At 41.5% G+C, this 21701-nt stretch overlaps 1 long non-coding RNA gene across 1 annotated transcript; it reads right to left on the bottom strand.

Annotated features, from left to right (window-relative positions):
• Positions 1 to 7345: 7345 nt before the first annotated feature.
• LOC147351994 (uncharacterized) lies at positions 7346 to 21373 on the bottom strand. The gene is made up of 2 exons (XR_015146911.1): positions 20835 to 21373; positions 7346 to 7508 (listed from the first exon to the last, which is right to left on the bottom strand). It is a non-coding gene; the product is annotated as an uncharacterized LOC147351994 (long non-coding RNA).
• Positions 21374 to 21701: the final 328 nt, after the last annotated feature.

Here is a 21701-nt window from a genome sequence, read left to right as displayed (position 1 = left end):
CTCAGGAGCCGTGCACACAAAAGGCTACAGAAAGGATGCAAGAAGGGGAAGCATGCTTCTTTAAGTGCTTGATGTCCCAAGGGCCCTACACTCAAGATTCCTGAACTCATTTATGCTCATAATGTCTGGTATGTTTGATAAAAGGAATCAGAATCATGACCTAAGTAAACTGGGGGAAAAAACCCACCCCATCTCATTATCTTCGAATAAAATCAAACTGTGTTTATCCTGGTACACAGCCATCTCCAAAATGTATTTGCTTTGGCTGTTGATTTTAATGCATGTTCACAAGGAAAATCGAAAAAGCCCATTCAGCAGGAATGCAAATGCGGCTTGAGAAGGAGTGAGCATTCTCATAAAATTCCCCAAAAAGGGCCAATTCGCTATTGGACTCTCAAATCCTTTCACCGCTGTGAATATCAGTTACAAGCGCAGCAAGGAGCCTCATGGTTTTACCATCTTCTCTGAACACAAACAGCCAACATCGTCACACAGAGCTGTGCACAGGCGCATGGCAACTGGCCACCCTTTGGCTCTCCCGTGGCAAAGAGGCGCCTTGCTCTGAAGCAATGAGCACATTTTCTTCCCAGAGGTTTGGGCAGCGAAGAACACATGCTAAGGCCATGAGGCTGTAGATTTCAGACTCCCCCATCCAGTGTTCCAAATGGCATGGAGCTGGCCATCATTAAAAAGAGATCATCTCCAATAGCATATTGAGAAAATGCAGCCAACAGCCTGGTTTCCTCTTTTAGCCTCATGAAAGAGTAAGGTAAACCAGCCCAGTGGCTTTGGGACTGCCTGAACATAATGCCACAGACTCCTCAACGGTAAAGAATCCGCCTGCACTGCAGGAGACCCGGGTTCACTCCCCGGGTCAGGAAGATCCCCTGGAGGAGGAAATGGCAACCCACTCCAGTATTCTTGCCTGGAGAATCCCATGGACAGAGGAGCCTGGCGGGCTACAGTCCATGGGGTTGCAAACAGCTGGACACGACTGAGCGACTGACACACTTCTTAACAACAGCTCAGGAAACGGGTCAAATGGTGATTTAAGACAACTATCTCCTTTCACACTTTTTCTTTCATTTTTAAATTTTATTTATTGATTTTATTTTTTTTCAATTAAGCACACAGAAAAGTTTAACCCCCGTACAACGTGCATGCATAGTTTCATGATCTAGATGGAGTAATTTTAAAAAACGGATTGCTTTACGGTGTTGCGTTGGTTTCTGCCATATTACAGTGTGAATCAGCTCTAACTGTACATACATCTCCGCCCTCTTGGGCCTCCCTCCCATCCCTCTAGGCCATCACAGAGCACTGAGTTAAGTGCCCTGAGCTATACAGCAGCTTTCCACAAACTATTTTACACAATGGTGGGGCTTCCGTGGTGGCTCAGATGGTAAAGAGCCTGCCTGCAATGTGGGAGACCCGGGTTCGATCCCTGGGTTGGGAAGAGGCCCTGGAGAAGGAAATGGCAACCCAGTCCAGTGTTCTTGCCTGGAGAATTCCACGGATGCAGGAGCCTGGTGGGCTATGGTCCATGGGGTCGCAAAGAGTCAGACACGACTGAGTGACTCACACTACTTGGTTTAGTGTATATATGTCAATGCTGCTCTCCCAGTTCATCCTACCCTCTCCTTCCCCACTTGTGTCCACAAGCCTGTTCTCTCTGAGTATTTCAATAAGTATCTAGTGATTGCTCTCTACTAGAAACCAGTGAGCAAGATGGCCATCGTACCCACCCTCAAAGCGCTTACAGTCTGCCGGGGGAAACAGTGGGGAAGTGCTACTGAAAGATGGATCGGTGCAGGGACTATAGGGTCACATGGAGAAGAGTGTGACCCAGCTGCTGGTGGGGGTGGGGTGGGAGGGGGTCAAGACATCTGGCTCGAGCAAGTGCAGCCCAAATGGAGACTTGAAATGGAGAGGAGAGAGCCTGAGAAGAAAGAAGAGTCCAGGAGCAGGAAAGCCTGTGCATGAGTCCAAATGCGAGAGAGGATATTAGAAACCCTGGCCAATGGGAAGAAGAAAAAAAGGGAGCAAGCACGTTAGGTCATACGAAGCCATGCTAGGGATCTGGGGTCTGTGTGTATGTAGACAGGGGCTATGTGGAGGAACAAATTTATTGATTTATTTATTTTATTGGAGGATAATTGCTTTACAATGTTGTGGTGGTCTCTGCTCTACGTCATCATGAGTCAGTCATATATACATGTATAAACATATATATATATATATATATATATCTCTCTCACCCCTCTTCAGCCTCCCTCCTCCCCCTTCTCCACTCCTCTCCATCATCACAGAGCACCAGGCTGAGCTCCTCGTGCTTTGCAGCTACTTCCCACGAGCTAGCTATCTCACACATGGCAGTGTATATATGTCAACGCTGCTTTCCCAGTCGGTCCCACCCTCTCCTTCCCCCACGACATCCACCAACCTGTTCTCTATGTCTGCATCTCCATTTCTTCTCTGTAAACATGATCAACAGTACTCTTTCTCTAGATTCCATATATATGCTTTAATGTACGGTATTTGTTGAGAGAATTTATTAGATACATCTTTCAGACGAAGCACTATGGCTGCAGCATGCAGAATGGATGGGAGGGTACAGGACTGCAGGTGGGACATTTGGGGGATTGGCACCCAGACCCAGACAGGAAGATGTCTGAACCAAGGCAGCAGCAGTGTGACAAAGAGACACAGCAGGGCCCATGGTGTCCGGCATCACCGCCAGGTATTAACTGCATCCTGGTTGCTAGAAGCTTCCTCTGCAGAGGCTGGACCCATACTCCTGATGGGGCTGCTGAAATCTAGAACACATGTTTTACTAGAGATGCCTTGCTAGGGATGGTCATGCCCAATTACCAATTGAACAGGTCTGCCTCAATGAAAAGAAGTGTCAAGCTAGAGTGGCTGAGATTTTGGGAGATATCACAGGCACTGAAATATTTGTTTTTATGCCAATATCACATTTTTTTAACTTTTAATTTTAAATTGGGGTATAGCAAATTAAGTGTTGTGATAGTTCCAGCTGGATAGCACAGGGACTCAGCCATATGTAGACATGTGTCCATTCTCCCTCAGAGTCCCCTCCCCTCCAGGCTGCCATGAAACATTGAACAGAATTCCCTGTGCTACACAGTAGTAGGTCCTTGTTGGTTATCATTTTCAATATAGCAGTGAAATATCACACTTTGCTGAATATGGTAGCTTTTAGATGTGTTGAAGTTAAGTAGGACTAGCTTTTTTTTTTTTTTCATTTTGGTTATTATTTGTGTTTCCTATGGTCTTTAGAATGATCCTAGTATTAAAAGATACTGCTAAGAGTTTTATTGTGATTTTACAGTGGCAAATAATAAGGTTTCTGGGTATGCAAATAGTAAGAAAATTTGCCTTGCATGTACTACCATTCTGAGGAAATTATTTGAGGATTTACACCAGCAAAAATAGGGAGAGATCAAGGAGAGGAAATCATGGAATACAGGAAACAAGGATAGACCCCGGTGGTACCCATGGAGCCTAGAAAGCGTCTGGTCCGGATCGTAGCAGGAGGTCAGGGGCTGGCACGTGTCCCCAGGGAGAAGTGGATTCTGAGCAGTCATTGTGCACATAACAGAAAGGCTGAAATGATTTCAAGATATAATGGGGCACATTATATTTTCGAAAATGAACAACAACAACAACAAAAATAAGGCGTTTAGAGACTCTAGCAAGGTGAGGAGAAAACTATACAGGAAATCTGTGGTCAGAATATGAAATGAAATTTGAAAATGGCATTGTAATAAAAGCTATCGTTAAAGCATAAGAGAAAGAAATTCATGTAACCTTGATGCAAGAAGGTTCCACTTTATGTGGTCCAGAGATGGTTGTATTGATGCAGTAAAAGAAATACAACACTTGGACGTGACTGGGGTAAGAAGTGAAAAATAACTAACATGTGCCATGGGTTAGTTACATAACTCCCACAACAACCTCAAGAGATGGCTATCATTTTCCTCTTCTTAGAGGTAAAGAAATAAGATGAGAAGAAGTTAAGCAGCTTAAGATCAAAAAGTTATTAAGTGGTGAAGCAAGATTCTTAAACATTATTATATGCCCTCTGTGTTAAATATATATGTAATATTCTACATATATTGGAGAAGGAAATGGTAATCCAGTCCAGTGTTCTTACCTGGAGAACTCTATGGATATAGGAGCCTGGCAGGCTACAGTCCATGGGATCACAAAGAGTTGGACACAACTGGGTGACTATCACTCACTCACATTATACCTATATGTAAATACATGCACATATGTAGTATTTATGGTTTATGATATTTAGAATCAACTTATGGATAAATTGTGGAATAATGTTCTAGAATAGAATGTTAATGATGTCAATCTCACATGTACAAACACATATATGGTTTATGGAACTCAATAGGTGGGATGGGGAAGATGAATAAGGAGGTTAAGAAGACAATATTCTTATCTTGCATTGTTGCTGCTGTTGTTCAGCTGCTAAGTCATGCCCGACTCTTTGTGACCCCATGAACTGCAGCACGCTAGGCTCCCCTGTCCTTCAGCATCTGCCGGAGCCTGCTCAAACTCATGTCCACTGAGTCAGTGATGACATCCACCATCTCGTCCTCTGTCGTCCCCTTCTCCTCCTGCCTTCAATCTTTCCCAGCATCAGGGTCTTTTCTAAAGAGTCAGCTGTTTGCATCAGGTGGCCAAAGTATTGGAGCTTCAGCTTTAACATCAGTACTTCCAATGAATATTCAGGTTTGCTTTCCTTGAGGATTGACTGGTTTGATCTTCTTGCTGTCCAGGGGACTCTCAAGAGTCTTCTCCAGCACCATAATTCAAAAGCATCAATACTTTGGCTTTCAGACTTCTTTATGGTCCAACTCTCACATCCATACCTGACTACTGGAAAAACCATAGCTTTGACTATATGGACCTTTGCTGAAAAAGTGATGTCTCTGCTTTTTAATATGCTGTCTAGGTTTATCATAGCTTTTCTTCTTGCGGTAGAGAAGGATTCTCAATGAAGAGTTGGGTTATACAAAGCCCAAGCTGCCTAAGTCTCCCTGGGAAAGCACAGCTGGAAAACCCCAGGGAAGGCTCTTGGGAAAACCCACAAATAATGCTATGCCAGGGAACCAGACTGTGGAACCTGCCCCACGTAGAGGGCATCAAGACATACCCTACCTGTGCCATCCAGGTTCTAGAGAAGGACCTCTCCTTGTCCCCTCCTTCTGGGTCCAACGCTGCAGGAACCAAGAGCTGCTGCTCGGAAATAAGGGCAGGGAGGGGTGGAGCTGGGCCCACTGAAGAAACCCACTCCCCGCTCCACCCCACCCTCTGTTCTGAGCTCCAGGCCTGAAGCAATCCAGGCTGAGGGAGGAGAAAAGTTTTAAGCATGAATGGAATTTGGGGTTTTAAAATTACTCTGAAAGGGAATTATGTGTTCATTAAAGAGATTTGGTTCTTTATTTTTATGAGAGTGGCAGAAAAGAGTCATGTGAGATGAGAGAGAGGAATAGATTAAGAACTTTTCCACAGAAAAGTTTAATAGAAAGTGGTGAGAAAAGAATTCAGTGGGTTTCAACCCACACTCCATTGAATCCAGTCCATTCAACTGACAGAACCATTTTCTTGAGTTATTGTTGTTCATTTAAATTTTTTTAAATTAACTTGAGGGTGTAGTTTTTCTGCATAGAAGAGACTATACAGAGTTTATTTAGTTTCTAAAATTAATATTAGATACAATACAAAGATAAAACCCTAGTTCTTCCTTATGCTTTTAAATTCTGCTTATAAATGGTATTCTCTTAGCAAATTTTAACATTTGCTCTTAGAATTCTTTTCATAATGCTTGGTCTCGATTATAAACTTAGCTAATTCAATTCCTTCAAATATTTTAGACTGCATATTCAAATTTGATATATTTGATTTCCTTCTTAAGTGCTTTGATTGTCTAACAAACCATTCCTAATAAATCTAATAAGCAAATATAAATATAACAAACTTCAAATTCTCTTAAATGTCCCAATAGAGTATATAAACTTGGAAAGATTTAAAACTAAAGTCATGAGACCACATTAAAATATCTAATTCACATTTTAATTTTCAGTTATTGTCACTCTAATATGCCAATTTTTCATAAACATGAACCAAATTTTAAGAACAAGCTCAGTCATTGAGTTCTCAGCCACCAAATATTAAAAACCCTGGTATTTCTTGTCTTGCACATTTAAAAGCTGAATTCTAACTCCCCTAGGGGTTATGAGATACTTACCCCTGAGAAAGATATTTACCCTTTCAAGTAACTGATGTGAATTTTGACAAGCAATTTCTGGTGAGTGTTAGATGATTTCAGGACAATTTTCCAGCAATTAAGGACACTGTTATGTTATGCCATGTGTAACATGGGTTGCTTTCTCAGTATGCCTGGGGTTGCAAAAAGAAAAATTTTACCCAGGACACTAATTGCATCTTGTCAGCAACTTTGATGGGATGCATTAGTTTGTATTGGTAACTGATTACGTCAATGACTCTATAACTCAAAGGGGGTTTTCACACACACAGGACTTCTCAAGTCATGTCTCATGCATGACCTAATTCTTTTTCCTTCTCATCCACATCTACAACTTGAACCTAGGCGGATTACCTCATTTGATTTTCTGTTTCTTTAGATCTTCTCAAGTTATGTGGGTTCATTTTCTGTCTACCACTAAACACCTTTGAACTTGTGGGAAGCCTGAATTCTTTCATCATCTCAGACCACCCAACACGTGCAGGTATTAAAATGATAACCAATTACATTCTGAATACCTCACATAGCTACGAGGCCACGCTACTGCCAGTGTGTACATCGAAACCTCAAATTAAACAAAAAGGGTGAATGTAGACCTCTGAGACTCTGCTGTAACCAGTTCTGTGTTTTCTGCATTTAAGTCATAGGAAGTAGGCTGCACAAATATTTCTATTAATATTTTCTAATAATTGCCTTCAAATGTAAAGAGGTTAGACAACTTATCCTCAAACATGTAGATAATAAGGGGCAGAATTAAGACTTAAACACAGTTCTGATTGCTAGTGTTCTATGTACCTTCTGCCTCTCCTTAAAAGTTAAGCAAAGGCAGGCTAAAAGAATAAATGTTGAGAGCAAGTTTTCCAGTATTTTTGAACTTTATTTTTTAAAAACATAGAAAAACAGCTTTTTAAAAGGAGTATGTGTACATATCATCCTTTTTAAGTCTTGCAGAACAACTTCCATCCTTCAGGAGCTTGTAATGATGCTAAGACCTGGAGGAGAAAACTGCCTTTTAGAAGCCTCATTGATTATCTGCTTTAATGTGGACTCATTAAAAGTTGGTAATTCTTATAGTGAGGAGCACTGGCATTTTTCTTTGGCATATTTCAAACTTTGCAGAGACTTCTCAAAGCAGAGTCACAGAGGTTTCTGTTAGAGATTCATCCCATGCCACACATTGGTGTTGACTGCCACTGCTCCCCTATAGGATGGAACAAAGACCTGTAAGGCAAAGTGTCATGTCGTAGACCTGATTTTCAAATCCCCCCCAACCTTCTTTTTTCCTTAAGAGCAGTGGAACTCTTCACACTAGATCTTATGTGGGAAGCTGATAGTCAAAGAAGCAAAAGCAAGGTGACTCTGGGCTTTCCTGGGGGTCAGGTGGCTCAGAATCTGCCTGCCAACCCATGAAGAGGACATGGGTTCTATCCTTGGTCTGGGAAGATTCCACATGCCCTGGAGCAGCTAAGCGCAGGTACCACAACTAGAGGAGCCACCAAGATGAGAAGCCTGCACACCATAACTAGTGAGTAGTCCTTGCTCACTGCAACTAGAGAAAGCCCACATGCAGCATAATCAATAATAACAATAAATAATTGTTTTCAAAAAGCACAGCAGCTATAGCTTAAACACAGAGTAGAGATCTGAATTCTTTGCCCCTCTATCATTCCACAGGGGCTCTTAAACTCCTCAGCACCCACCATGGTTCATGGAAAATAAAGTGAAAGTGTAGTCACTCAGTCGTGTCCAACTCTTTGCGACTCCATGGACTGTAGCCTGCTAGGCTTGTCTGTCCATGGGATTCTCCAGGCAAGAATACTGGAGTGGGATGCCATTCCATTCTCCAGGGAATTTTCCTGACCCAGGTATCAAAACCCAGGTCTCTTGCATTGCCGGCAGATTCAATTTCCTGGTGACCAGGGAAGCCCTATGGTTTGGGGGAACAGCTTAAATAGCACTCTCATGGAAAAGGCATGACAATCTAAGCATAGCATTTCTCTAAAAAAAAAAAAAAAATCTACAGAGGAGACTTCTTAGAAGGCTTATCTCTTTGCCCCAAGGAGGAAGGGACTTGGACACAATATCTACAGAAACCCAGGAGAGGTCATCCTGACTCTCTCTCTCTACCATTTAATATTAGAAACAATGATTCTACTGTTCCAGCCACACAGACGCCTCCTGTGAAGTTTGCCAGATGTAGACCGTCTCTACTGTTTTATCGAAGGCAAATATATATTCGTCAGAGAGTAATTAGTAAGTATGACTCCTAGAGTCAAGTCTCTGTGGGGGAAATTTTTCCTCCCCTCTGTTTCATCTCATCCCAAATAAGGTCTTTGCAAGTTGTTGTCATTCAGTCACTTAGTCATGTCCGACTCTGCAACTGCATGGACCGCAACGTGCCTGGCCTCCCTGTCCTTTACCATCTCCCGGAGTTTGCTCAAACTCATGTCGATTGAGTCAATGATCCCATCCAACCATCTCATCATCTGCCACCTTTTTTCTCCTTTTGATTTCCATCTTTCCCAGCATCAGGGTCTTTTCCATTGAGTCAGCTCTTCACATCAGGTGGTCAAAGTATTGAAGCTTCAGCTTCAGCATCAGTCCTTCCAATGAATATTCAGGGTTGATTTCCTTTAGGATTGACAAAAAACTTTGCAAGTTAGAGAACTTTATCAAAATCAAGGTTTTCCATGAAAGGGGGTTAGTCCAACCATGTCCTGTTTCTGCTTTTCCTGCAAAATCTTCTTAAATGAGTATTGGGCATCAGACAGAGAAATAATGAAAAAGGAGGAAAATGTGTTCAGGGCAAACTAGTCAGCTCACATTGGCCTTCTAAAGACCCAGACTCTGTAATGCTCAAATGCTCCGTGTGCGTGTTCAGTCATGTCCGACTCTGCGAACCCATGGACTGTAGCGCACCAGGCTCCTCTGTCCATGGGATATCCCAGGGAAGAATACTGGAGTGGGTTTCCATTTCCTCCTCCAGGAGATCTTCCTGACCCAGGGATTGAACCAGAGTCTTCTGCATCTCCTGCACTGGCAGGTGGTTTTTTTTTTTTTTAACCACTTAGCCACCAAGAAGACCCAGATTCTGTAATGCTCGGATGCTCTGTCTGCATATAATTTATATGACAGTTATTGATTGCTTCTTTTACCTCAGAATTAAGGAAACAGACTTGGAAGTCATCATGAGAAAAGGTGGAGACTATTACTATAGTGCTTTACACTATCCAATAGTTTGTGGTTTTTCTTTCACATGAACTTGGAAGTTGAAATCTAAGGCCAAGCAGGAATCATAGCCATAAAAAAACATGGGCATGTACTTTATTTCTTCAAACCATTTTGAAGAGTTTTGACTATATTGTCTACCCCCACCCCCAAATTTCAACCCCAAATCCCCTTAAAGATTAACAAGCTGACAAACTCTGCTAATGTCAGGGAGAGGAAAGCAGCTCCCCGAGAGTTGCCGGAAATGGACTCCAGACTTCCTCTTTCTTCAGCTGAGGACACTATGTAACTGTTCAAAAATGTGAAGGTTTCTTAAAGCGTGATGACTATTACAGGACGGAGACGCAGGCTTCTCCTGGAGCCAGGTAGCAACATTCAGCCAATGAATCAGACCCCAGTCTGGCCTGATGTTCAACAAGGAGATGATTTATAATGGGATATGGGGGTAGTCAGCGGATGCAGCTCAGAGGTCGGATAATCTGGACCAGCTGGGCATAGATGGTGACACTTCTGCCCCCCTCTCCTTCCCCCATCATTTGCTCCCTGCCAGAACATGGAAGAGCAGTTCTTTGAGAGAGCAGCTGGGAGATATTCAGGTCACAGAGATGCAGGCTTATCAAGAATTGGTTTCACTGTGTGTCTTTCTAAACCCAGGGTCTGTCCAGAGGAAATATCCTAGGAGGGCATAGACTCAGTGGAACTCGGAAATCGTAAGAAAGTCATAGTAAATGAAAGATTATTTTCCTCTCCGTGTGTATGTGTGTCAGGGGAAGAAGTAGCTGAGTTAACAGAAGAGCATCATTTATATTTATCTCAAAAGGTTATCATTTCTATAGTGTATAATATACTTTGGAACACAATAGTTGTATTATTTTTGGTTCTGCAGTTATACAATAATGTCTTATATTTACCTACTGTAAGAATACATGATCTTCATTAGTATAGCAATGTAGCAAATGGTATATAATATTATTATTCCAATAAACAAATACATTTAAATAATATGCAAATATCATTATAAAACAGGAAACTTTCCTGTGTGTGTGTTCCATCCTGTCTGACTATTTGTGACCCTGCGGACTGTAGCTCACCAGGGTGATATATCCATGGAATTTTCCAGAGAAGACTACTGGAGTGGGTTGCCATTTCCTTCTCCAGGGGATCTTCCCAACCCAGGTATTGAACCCATGTCTTCTGCGTTGCAGGCAGATTTTTTACCACTGAGCCACCTGGGAAGCATGAAGCCTCTAGATATAAATTATAACATGAAAGATAACTTTCACAAAATGGTAAAATACACATATTTTCAGAAATGTTTCTAGACCAATACCTATAGGAAATAAATATTATGAAATTTTATTGGGCTCTTCCTTTCAGTGCTTACATTGGAACTAAAACCAAACTGATTAAAACTGGGTCCAGCAATTCTAGCGTGCCATTTCCTAAATGTTTCCTTATTCTCTGCTCCTGGCTGCCTTCCTCCTCTCCCGTTTCCTGTTTACTATAAGCTCTATGGCAGAAAACTTGTTTTCCTAATCTATACTACAGTATCTCTTGGAATCCTACTCTGTCCTTTGGGAAAATCTAAACTTGTTTTTCTCTAGTTTAATCATGTTATCAGTTGAAATCTAAATTAAACTTTTACAGTTCAAGTAGTATAGTAATGAATTTATTTACAAAACAGAAACAGACTCAGAGACTTAGAGACTGAGCTTATGGTTGCCGGGGGGAAGAATGCAGGGCTGGGATAGTTTAGAGAGTTTGGGGTGGACATGTACACACTGTTGTATTTAAAATAATGGATAACCAACAAGGACCTACTGTATAGCACAGGGAAATCTGCTCAATGTTATGTGGCAGCCTGGATGGGAGGGGAGTTTGGGAGAGAATAGATACATGTATATGAATGGCTGAGTCCCTTGGCTGTTCGAAAAAGCAAGAGAGTTCCAGAAAAACATCTATTTCTGCTTTATTGACTATGCCAAAGCCTTTGACTGTGTGGAAAATTCTGAAAGAGATGGGAATACCAGACCACCTGACCTGCCTCTTGAGAAACCTGTATGCAGGTCAGGAAGCAACAGTTAGAACTGGATATGGAATGGCAGATTGGTTCCAAATAGGAAAAAGAGTATTTCAAGGCTATATATTGTCACCCTGCTTATTTAACTTATATGCAGAGTACATCATGAGAAACGCTGGGCTGGAAGAAGCACAAGTTGGAATCAAGATTGCCGGGAGAAATATCAATAACCTCAAATATGCAGATGACACCACCCTTATGGCAAAAAGTGAAGAAGAACTAAAGAGCCTCTTGATGAAAGTGAAAGAGGAGAGTGAAAAAGTTGGCTTAAAGCTCAACATTCAGAAAACTAAGATCATGGCCTCTGGTCCCATCACTTCATGGCAAATAGATGGGGAAACAGTGGAAACAGTGTCAGACTTCATTTTGGGGGGCTCCAAAATCACTGCAGATGGTGACTGCAGCCATAAAATTAAAAGATGCTTACTCCTTGGAAGGAAAGTTATGACCAACCTAGACAGCATATTCAAAAGCAGAGACATTACTTTGCCAACAAAGGTCCATCTAGTCAAGGCTATGGTTTTTCCAGTGGTCATGTATGGATGTGAGAGCTGGACTGTCAAGAAAGCTGAGTGCCGAAGAATTGATGCTTTTGAAGTGTGGTGTTGGAGAAGACTCTTGAGAGTCCCTTGGACTGCAAGGAGATCCAGTCAGTCCATCATAAAGGAGATCAGTCCTGGGTGTTCATTGGAAGGACTGATATTGAAGCTAAAACTCCAATACTTTGGCCACCTCATGCGAAGAGTTGACTCATTGGAAAAGACCCTGATGCTGGGAAAGATCAGGTCTCTTCCTGAGGGCAGGAAGAGAAGGGGACGTCAGAGGATGAAATGGTTGGATGGCATCACTGACTCAATAGACATGGGTTTGGGTGGACTCCAGGAATTGGTGACGGACAGGGAGGCCTGGCATGTTGTGGTTCATGGGGTCGCAAAGAGTCGGACATGACTGAGCGCCTGAACTGAATTGAACTTGAAACTATCACAGCATTGTTAATTGGCTATGTTGTGCTGTGCTGTGCTTAGTTTCTTAGTCATGTCCAGCTCCTTGCAACCCCATGGACTGCAGTCTGCCAGGCTCCTCTGTCCATGAGGATTCTCCAGGCAAGAATATGGAAGTGGGTTGCCATGCCCTCTTCCAGGGGATCTTCCCCAACCCAGGGATTGAACCCAGGTCTCCCATATTGCAGGCAGACTCTTCCTGTCTGAGCCACCAGGGCCAAGAATACTAGAGTGGGAAACCTAATCCTGCTCCAGGGGATCTTCCATCTTCTTGACCCAGGAATCGAACCAGGGTCTCCTGCATTGCAGGCTGATTCTTTACCAGCTGAGCGACGAGATAAGCTCTAATTGGCTATACTCCAATACAAAATAAAAAGTTTTAAAAGATTGTATTGTGAAGAAGTTCATAAGGAAGGTGGGCAGCTTATCTAGTAAACTCTTTTGAGGCAGGGTTGAGATCTCTCTTCTATAACATTAAATGCTTGAAGACATTGGAGAAATCTGTAAAGAGTTTTGAGGGGAAAATTTAGTAACCTCCAAATTCCTGGACAGAGTGTTATTCATGTGTGAAGATAATGTAAAGAGTTCCAGATACTCAAATACTCAAAGTATGCAACTCCTATCTATTCAGAAAAATGTTACCCAAAGCTGAACTCAAATGAAATCAGAAACTGCAGCAATGTTTAAAAACTCAGACTCCAGAATGATGAAGTAGAATAAGAGGCTAGAAGTAAAATCTGAAATTGTTCAAATATATAATTAATTCGATAAATTCAAAAGAAAGTTGCAAAGCACTATGAAAATGCCATAAGTAATTTTGAAAGATTAAAAGGCTTTAAAAAAAAAAAGCCCAATAATATGCACCTTCTAAAATCTCATAAACAAAATAGAATGTGGGAAAAGAGAAGGAATTTTATTTTCTGAATTGAAGGGAATCAGTAGATATTATTTCTCACCTGAGGTTGATCATTAAAGAGCTAAAGAATGTAGTTTATTTAAAAAAATAAAAATTAAACTGTGATTGAATTAAGAACAGGACTTGCTGCTGCTGCTGCTGCTAAGTCGCTTCAGTCGTGTCCGACTCTGTGCGACCCCAGAGACGGCAGCCCACCAGGCTCCCCCATCCCTGGGATTCTCCAGGCAAGAACACTGGAGTGGGTTGCCATTTCCTTCTCCAATGCATGAAAGTGGAAAGCGAAAGTGTGACATGGGGTCTCTCAGTCGTGTCCAACCCTCAGCAACCCCATGGACTGCAGCCTACCATCTTCCTCCGTCCATGGGATTCTCCAGGCAAGAGTACTGGAGTGGGGTGCCATTGCCTTCTCCGAAGAACAGGACTTAGATCTTACAATTCCCTGGGGAAAATAAAGACATTCACATAATGCATATAACAAAAGGTAGGGAAAGAAAGCCAATGTACAAGCATATAAAAGAAAGAATAGGAACACAGGTATACCTGTGGCGGATTCATTTCGATATTTGGCAAAACTAATACAATATTGTAAAGTTTAAAAATAAAATAAAATTTAAAAAAAAAGAAACAATGGAGGAACAATCTAAAAAAAAAAGAATAAAGATGCATGTGGACAATAAGTTTTAATTGGAAACTAATTAAACAAAAAACAAAAAAAAAACAGCAGCTTTTTATAAAATAGAAGTTAACTGTATTCTGTTTATGAGTTCACTGAAAACAAGAGAAGCTATAAAAGTTCACATTCAAAGGATATAAAAGCCTATCAGACACATACAGTGAAAAGGAAGCAGGTAGAACACTATTACTATCACAAAACATAGAAGTCAAATCAACATTAATAGTTAAAGTAATTAAAAATAACTCTAGGCCAAAAAACATTGTTACAGTCGAGACTGTCATCGGGTTCAGTTCCCAATGAAAATGGCCCTATCAATGTATTAAAGAAAATTCTATGTCATGGCCAGAGCTTATAGAAAGATGCCACACACCTAATACTTAGAGAGGCACTGCAGTCAGTGGAGGGAGCAAGGACAGATCGAGGGAGACGCCATGAGGACTCACCAGGAAGAGACAATGAGCAGACAAGGGAGGGTAGATTTCCTACTCTAAGTCTGTGTAAATGATCTATTAAATACAACCCCCCCGGGGAAAATGAAACCAATGGTGAGTAACTGCTCATCATTTTACATTGTACTGAGGTCAGAAGGCAGCCAAACATTTTTAACGTTCTGGAAGGAAAGACTCCCAGAATTCTGTATTTTTAAAAATCCTTTAAAAATGAGGGTGAAATAAAGACAGATGAAAAGGAAAGGAATTTGTTAGGAAGGACCTGAACTGCAAGATGTACTAAACCATGCTCTTTGGGTTGACGGGAAATGATACCAGATGCTAAATTGCAAGTACAAGAAGGCAAAAGAGCACCAGAAATAGTAGGTATGTGGGAAATAAAAGATGAGTGACTTTAATTATATAGAGGTGAAATACATGTCAGTAGCACAGAAGGAAGGGGAAAATGGAATTATACTGTTGTAAGCTTCTTACACAGTGTATGGTGGTATAATATTAATTTTAAATAGGCTGTGATAAATTAAGGAAGAACTTTGTAATCCTTGGGGGAGCTACAAAATAACACTGCCATAGCAACACAAAAATATAGACAGACAATAAACAAAATGAAATATTAAAAACATTCAGTGACTTCCCTGGCGGTCCCGTGGCTAAGAATTTGCCTTCTAGTACAGAGGGCATGGGTTCGATCCCTGGTGGGGGAACTAAGATCCCACAAGCCATGAAGCCAAAATAAATAAATAAACAAAAAAATAAATAAAAAATAAGCATTCTACAAAGTTTAAAAAAAAATTCGATTGACCCCAAGTGACAGGATAAAAGGAACGTAGAAGTATTAAAAAAAAAAAAAGGAAAAAGCAGGAAAAAAATTTTAATAAAATTAGATTAAACCCACTCAATACCAATACCTACATTAAATGTAAATGGACTATTAAATCCAATTAATAGGTAGAAATTATCAGTTTAGATAAACAGCAAGATTTAGTTCTGTACTGTCAGCAAGTGATGCATTTTAAATATTAAGGAACCAGACAGGTTAAACCAAAGACTAGAAAAAAAGATGTAATATGCATACGTTAAACCTAGGAGAGCTGGAGTGACAATACTAATGTCAAAGTGGATTTCAGATAGGGAGTATTACTGGGAATGTACAGGGACACTTAATCATCATAAATAACATAAATCATCAGTTTGACTTTCTAACACCCAGTGCATGTAAATCTAGGAACAGTTTTAATGTGGATTGTGTTTCAATAAAGATGCTAAAAATACACGTTTAAAAAACCTAGTAAAATTAAAAGATATACAAATATACAAATGACAGTCAGAAATTTTAATATCCTTTCCATCAGCAATGGCTAGGATAATCAGACAAAAAATCAGCAAGGATGAAAAAATTGGAACAGCTTGTTCTAATTGACAATTTAGAAGCACTGTATGTAACAATGGGGCATCTCAGATGGCAGAGCGGTAGAGAATCCGCCTGCCAATCCAGGAGACACCAGACATGTGGGTTCATCCCTGGGTTGGGAAGATTTCTTAGGGTAGAAAACAGCAGCCCACCCCAGTATTCTTGCCTGGGAAGTCCCCTGGACAGAGGAGCCCAGTGGGCTACAGCCCATCGTGTCACAAAGAGTTGGATATGGCTGAACACAAACACACACACACATACGCAACAACTCTTGATTCTGTTATTTTCAAATGCACATGGGAAGCTTATGAAGAAGATAAGCTGTATGCTAGGCCATGAAGAAAATCTCAATAAATTTGAAAAGATTAGAATCTTGCATATAAAATTTTATGATCCAAGTGTAATTAAATTACAATCAGTAACATTTAGGTACCAAGAAAAGTTTCAAACTACTTTGAAATTAAGCACACTTCAGATCAGATCAGATCAGATCACTCACTCAGTCGTGTCTGACTCTTGGCGACCCCATGAACCGCAGCACGCCAGGCCTCCCTGTCCATCACCAACTCCCGGAGTTCACTCAGACTCATGTCCATCGAGTCAGTGATGCCATCCAGCCATCTCATCCTCTGTCGTCCCCTTCTCCTCTTGCCCCCAATCCCTCCCAGCATCAGAGTCTTTTCCAATGAGTCAACTCTTCGCATGAGGTGGCCAAAGTACTGCAGTTTCAGCTTTAGCATCATTCCTTCTAAAGAAATCCCAGGGCTGATCTCCTTCAGAATGGACTGGTTGGATCTCCTTGCAGGCCAAGGGACTCTCAAGAGTCTTCTCCAACACCACAGTTCAAAAGCATCAATTCTTCAGTGCTCAACCTTCTTCACAGTCCAACTCTCACATCCATACATGACCACAGTAAAACCATAGCCTTGACTAGACGAACCTTTGTTGGCAAAGTAATGTCTTTGCTTTTGAATATGCTATCTAGGTTGGTCATAACTTTCCTTCCAAGGAGTAAGCATATTTTAATTTCATGGCTGCAGTCACCATCTGCAGTGATTTTGGAGCCCAGAAAAATAAAGTCTGACACTGTTTCCACTGTTTCCCCATCTATTTCCCATGAAGTGACGGGACCAGATGCCATGATCTTCGTTTTCTGAATGTTGAGCTTTAAGCCAACTTTTTCACTCTCCACTTTCACTTTCATCAAGAGGCTTTTGAGTTCCTCTTCACTTTCTGCCATAAGGGTGGTGTCATCTGCATATCTGAGGTTATTGACATTTCTCCCGGCAATCTTTATTCCAGCTTGTGTTTCTTCCAGTCCAGCCATTTCTCATGATGTACTGTGCATATAAGTTAAATAAACAGGGTGACAATATACAGCCTTGAGTACTCCTTTCCCTATTTGGAACCAGTCTGTTGTTCCATGTCCAGTTCTAACTGTTGCTTCCTGACCTGCATACAAATTTCTCAAGAGGCAGGTCAGGTGGTCTGGTATTCCCATCTCTTTCAGAATTTTCCACAGTTTATTGTGATCCACACAGTCAAAGGCTTTGGCATAGTCAATAAAGCAGAAATAGATGTTTTTCTGGAACTCTCTTCTTTTCCCATGATCCAGCAGATGTTGGCAATTTGATCTCTGGTTCCTCTGCCTTTTCTAAAACCAGCTTAAACATCAGGAAGTTCATGGTTCACATATTGCTGAAGCCTGGCTTGGAGAATTTTGAGCATTACTTTACTAGCGTGTGAGATGAGTGCAATTGTGCGGTAGTTTGAGCATTCTTTGGCATTGCCTTTCTTTGGGATTGGAATGAAAACTGACCTTTTCCAGTCCTGTGGCCACTGCTGAGTTTTCCAAATTTGCTGGCATATTGAGTGCAGCACTTTCACAGCATCATCTTTCAGGATTTGGAATAGCTCAACTGGAATTCTATCACCTCCACTAGCTTTGTTCGTAGTGATGCTTCCTAAGGCCCACTTGACTTCACATTCCAGGATGTCTGGCTCTAGGTCAGTGATCACACCATCGTGATTATCTGGGTCGTGAAGATCTTTTTTGTATAGTTCTTCTGGGTATTCTTGCCATCTCTTCTTAATATCTTCTGCTTCTGTTAGGTCCATACCATTTCTGTCCTTTATCGAGCTCATCTTTGCATGAAATGTTCCTTTGGTATCTCTGATTTTCTTGAAGAGATCCCTAGTCTTTCCCATTCTGTTGTTTTCCTCTATTTCTTTGCATTGATCGCTGAAGAAGGCTTTCTTATCTCTTCATGCTATTCTTTGGAACTCTGCATTCAGATGTTTATATCTTTCCTTTTCTCCTTTGCTTTTCGCTTCTCTTCTTTTCACAGCTATTTGTAAGGCCTCCCCAGACAGCCATTTTGCTTTTTTACATTTCTTTTCCATGGGGATGGTCTTGATCCCTGTCTCCTGTACAATGTCACGAACCTCATTCCATAGTTCATCAGGCACTCTATCTATCAGATCTAGGCCCTTAAATCTATTTCTCACTTCCACTGTATAATCATAAGGGATTTGATTTAGGTCATACCTGAATGGTCTAGTGGTTTTCCCTACTTTCTTCAATTTAAGTCTGAATTTGGTAATAAGGAGTTCATGCAATCTCAAAAATGACAGAATGATCTCTGTTCGTTTCCAAGGCAAACCATTCAATAGCACAGTAATCCAAGTCTATGCCCCAACCAGTAACGCTGAAGAAGCTGAAGTTGAATGGTTCTATGAAGACCTACAAGACCTTTAGAACTAACACCCAAAAAAGATGTCCTTTTCATTATAGGGGACTGGAATGCAGAAGTAGGAAGTCAAGAAACACCTGGAGTAACAGGCAAATTTGGCCTTGGAATATGGAATGAAGCAGGGCAAAGACTAATAGGTTTTGCCAAGAAAATGCACTGGTCATAGCAAACACCCTCTTCCAACAACGCGAGAAGACTCTATACGTGGACATCACCAGATGGTCAACACTGAAATCAGATTGATTATATTCTTTGCAGCCAAAGATGGAGAAGCTCTATACAGTCAACAAAAACAAGACCAGGAGCTGACTGTGGCTCAGACCATGAACTCCTTATTGCCAAATTCAGACTTAAAATGAAGAAAGTAGTAAAACCACTAGACTATTCAGGTAAGCACACTTACTCCTAAGTAATTCATGGCTCACAGAAGAAATTACAAGATAAATCAGAAAACATTTCAAAGTAAATTACATTATAAACATGACATGTGTTTGTGGGATACAGCCAAGGCAGTGTTTAAAGAGAACTTAATAGGTTAAAATCTTTATATTAGAAGAGAAGCAAGATCTAAAACCATGAATCTAGTTCTATCTTAAGAAACTTTGGGGGCTTCCCTGATGGTCTGCTGCTACTGCTAAGTCGCTTCAGTCGTGTCTGAGTCTGTGAGACCCCAAAGACAGCAGCCCACCAGGCTCCCCCGTCCCTGGGATTCTCCAGGCAAGAACACTGGAGTGGGTTGCCATTTCCTTCTCCAATGCATGAAAGTGAAAAGGGAAAGTGAAGTCGTTCAGTCGTGTCTGACTCCTAGCAACCCCATGGACTGCAGCCTTCCAGGCTCCTCCGTCCATGGGATTTTCCAGGCAAGAGTACTGGAGTGGGGTGCCATTGCCTTCTCCATCCCTGATGGTCTAGTTGTTGGAAATGCACTTGCCAATGCAGAGATATGCTTGATCCCTGGTCCGGGAAGATTCCACATGCCACAGAGCAACTAAGCCCAGGCACCACAACTATTGAGCCCACATTCTAGAGCCCATGAGCCACAACTACTGAAGCCCATGTGCCTGGAGCCCATGCTCTGCAACAAGAGAAGCCACCACAGTGAGAGGCCCCTGCACTGCAATGAAGAGTAGCCCCTGCTTGCTGCAACTAGAGAACGTCTGCACACAGCAACAAAGAATTTGTGAAACCAAAAATAAATGAAAATAAATAAATCTTGAAAAGAGAAACTATGAAGAGGAGAACAAATTGCACCCTGAGTAAGTAGTAAGACTAAAATAATAAAGATAGAATTCAGTAAAGTAGAAAGAATACAGAAAATCAGCAAATACTTGGTTATTTGATACCTTCATATCACAAAGACCCAGATTCGATCCCTGGGTTAGGAAGATCCCCTGGAGAAGTATTCTTGCCTGGAGGATCTCACCGACAAAGGAACCTGGCAGTCTACGGTCCATGGGGTCACAAAAGAGTAGGACATGACTTAACAACTTTCACTTTCACTTTATTTCCTTATCACAAAGACACATGTAGAATTATTAATTGTTAATAATAAAAAGACACTCAAATCTAAAAACGGGCAAAAGTCGTGAAGAAAACTTCACAAAAGAAGGCATATAAGAGCATCAGGAAAATACAAATTAAACCTGCAGTGTGATACCACTTCACATCCACTAGAATGGTGGTGTTGTTTAGTCACTAAGACATGTCCAGCTCACAGACTGTAGCCCACCAGGCTCCTCTGTCCATGGGATTTCCCAGGCAAGAATACTGGAGTGGGTTGCCATTTCCTTCTGCAATCCACTAGAATGGTTCATATTAAAATGACCGTCAACCATGTACGTTGGTGAAGAGGTGAAGCAGCTTTTACTCTGATGCTTACTGGTGGGGTTAAAATGATTAAAACTAGTTCAGAAAATATGTTTGAAGTCATGTATCTAACCTCTGACCCAGCAGTTTGACTCTGAGGTATTTACCCAAGAGATGTCAAAACATACGTCCACAAAAAGACTTTACCAGGTCAAGGAAGTCTTTCCACATCTGCTGTTGGTATCGGGGGTTGATGGCTCACAGCTGCTCCCTCTCAAGAGACTTGTCCTCAGCTGATTGGTGCCATCTCATCCAAGAAGTTATACCCCCACACTCCGAGGGGTCAGCCCAACTGATGACTGATATGGGGTACAGAAGGCAGCCCCCTTGTCTCAAGGATAATCCAAGACTTGACCTAAGACCTCATTCTTACTCTGCTGCCTCTGTCCCTTATAGGTTTCACCTGAGAGCACCTGAAGTAAATTATCTCCACCAGAATCCAGGTGTCAGGCTCTGCTTCTGGGACCTGACCTAGAATAGCAGGTCACCACTCTGAGAATTTCTTGTACAAGAACGTTTTGTTTTTGTTGTTTAGTCACTAAGTTGTATCCAGTTCTTTTGTGAACCCGTGTACTGCAGCCCACCAGGCTCCTCTGTCAATGGAATTTCCCAAGCAAGAATACTGAGGTGGGTTGCCGTTTCCTTTTCCAGACGATCTGCCTGACCCAGGTATTGAGCCCACTTCTCTTGCATTGGCAGGTATTCTTTACCACCGAGCCACCAATGTTTATAGAAGCTTTATTTGCATAAACCCCACATTGGGAGGGGCAAAAACCTACACATGTCCACTGACTGCAGAATGGGTAAATCAACTGTGGTATATCTTATTAAATAGAATTGAACTGAGTTCTATAGAAGATGATAGAGGAGACTTGGATGGAATGGAATGGAATTCTGCTTACAGAACTGAATACCACTCAGCCCTCAAAATGAATGAACTACTGATACACACAACAGCATGGATGATTCTCAGAGGCAAAAACACTGCAACAAAGCAGGTTCATGGGACACAAG

This window comes from Bos grunniens, chromosome 19, assembly GCF_055505025.1.
Source record: "Bos grunniens cultivar Pamir isolate PY7600 chromosome 19, Bosgru_T2T1.0, whole genome shotgun sequence".
NCBI lineage: Eukaryota > Metazoa > Chordata > Mammalia > Artiodactyla > Bovidae > Bos > Bos grunniens.
This window is presented reverse-complemented; position numbering and strand designations above follow the sequence as displayed.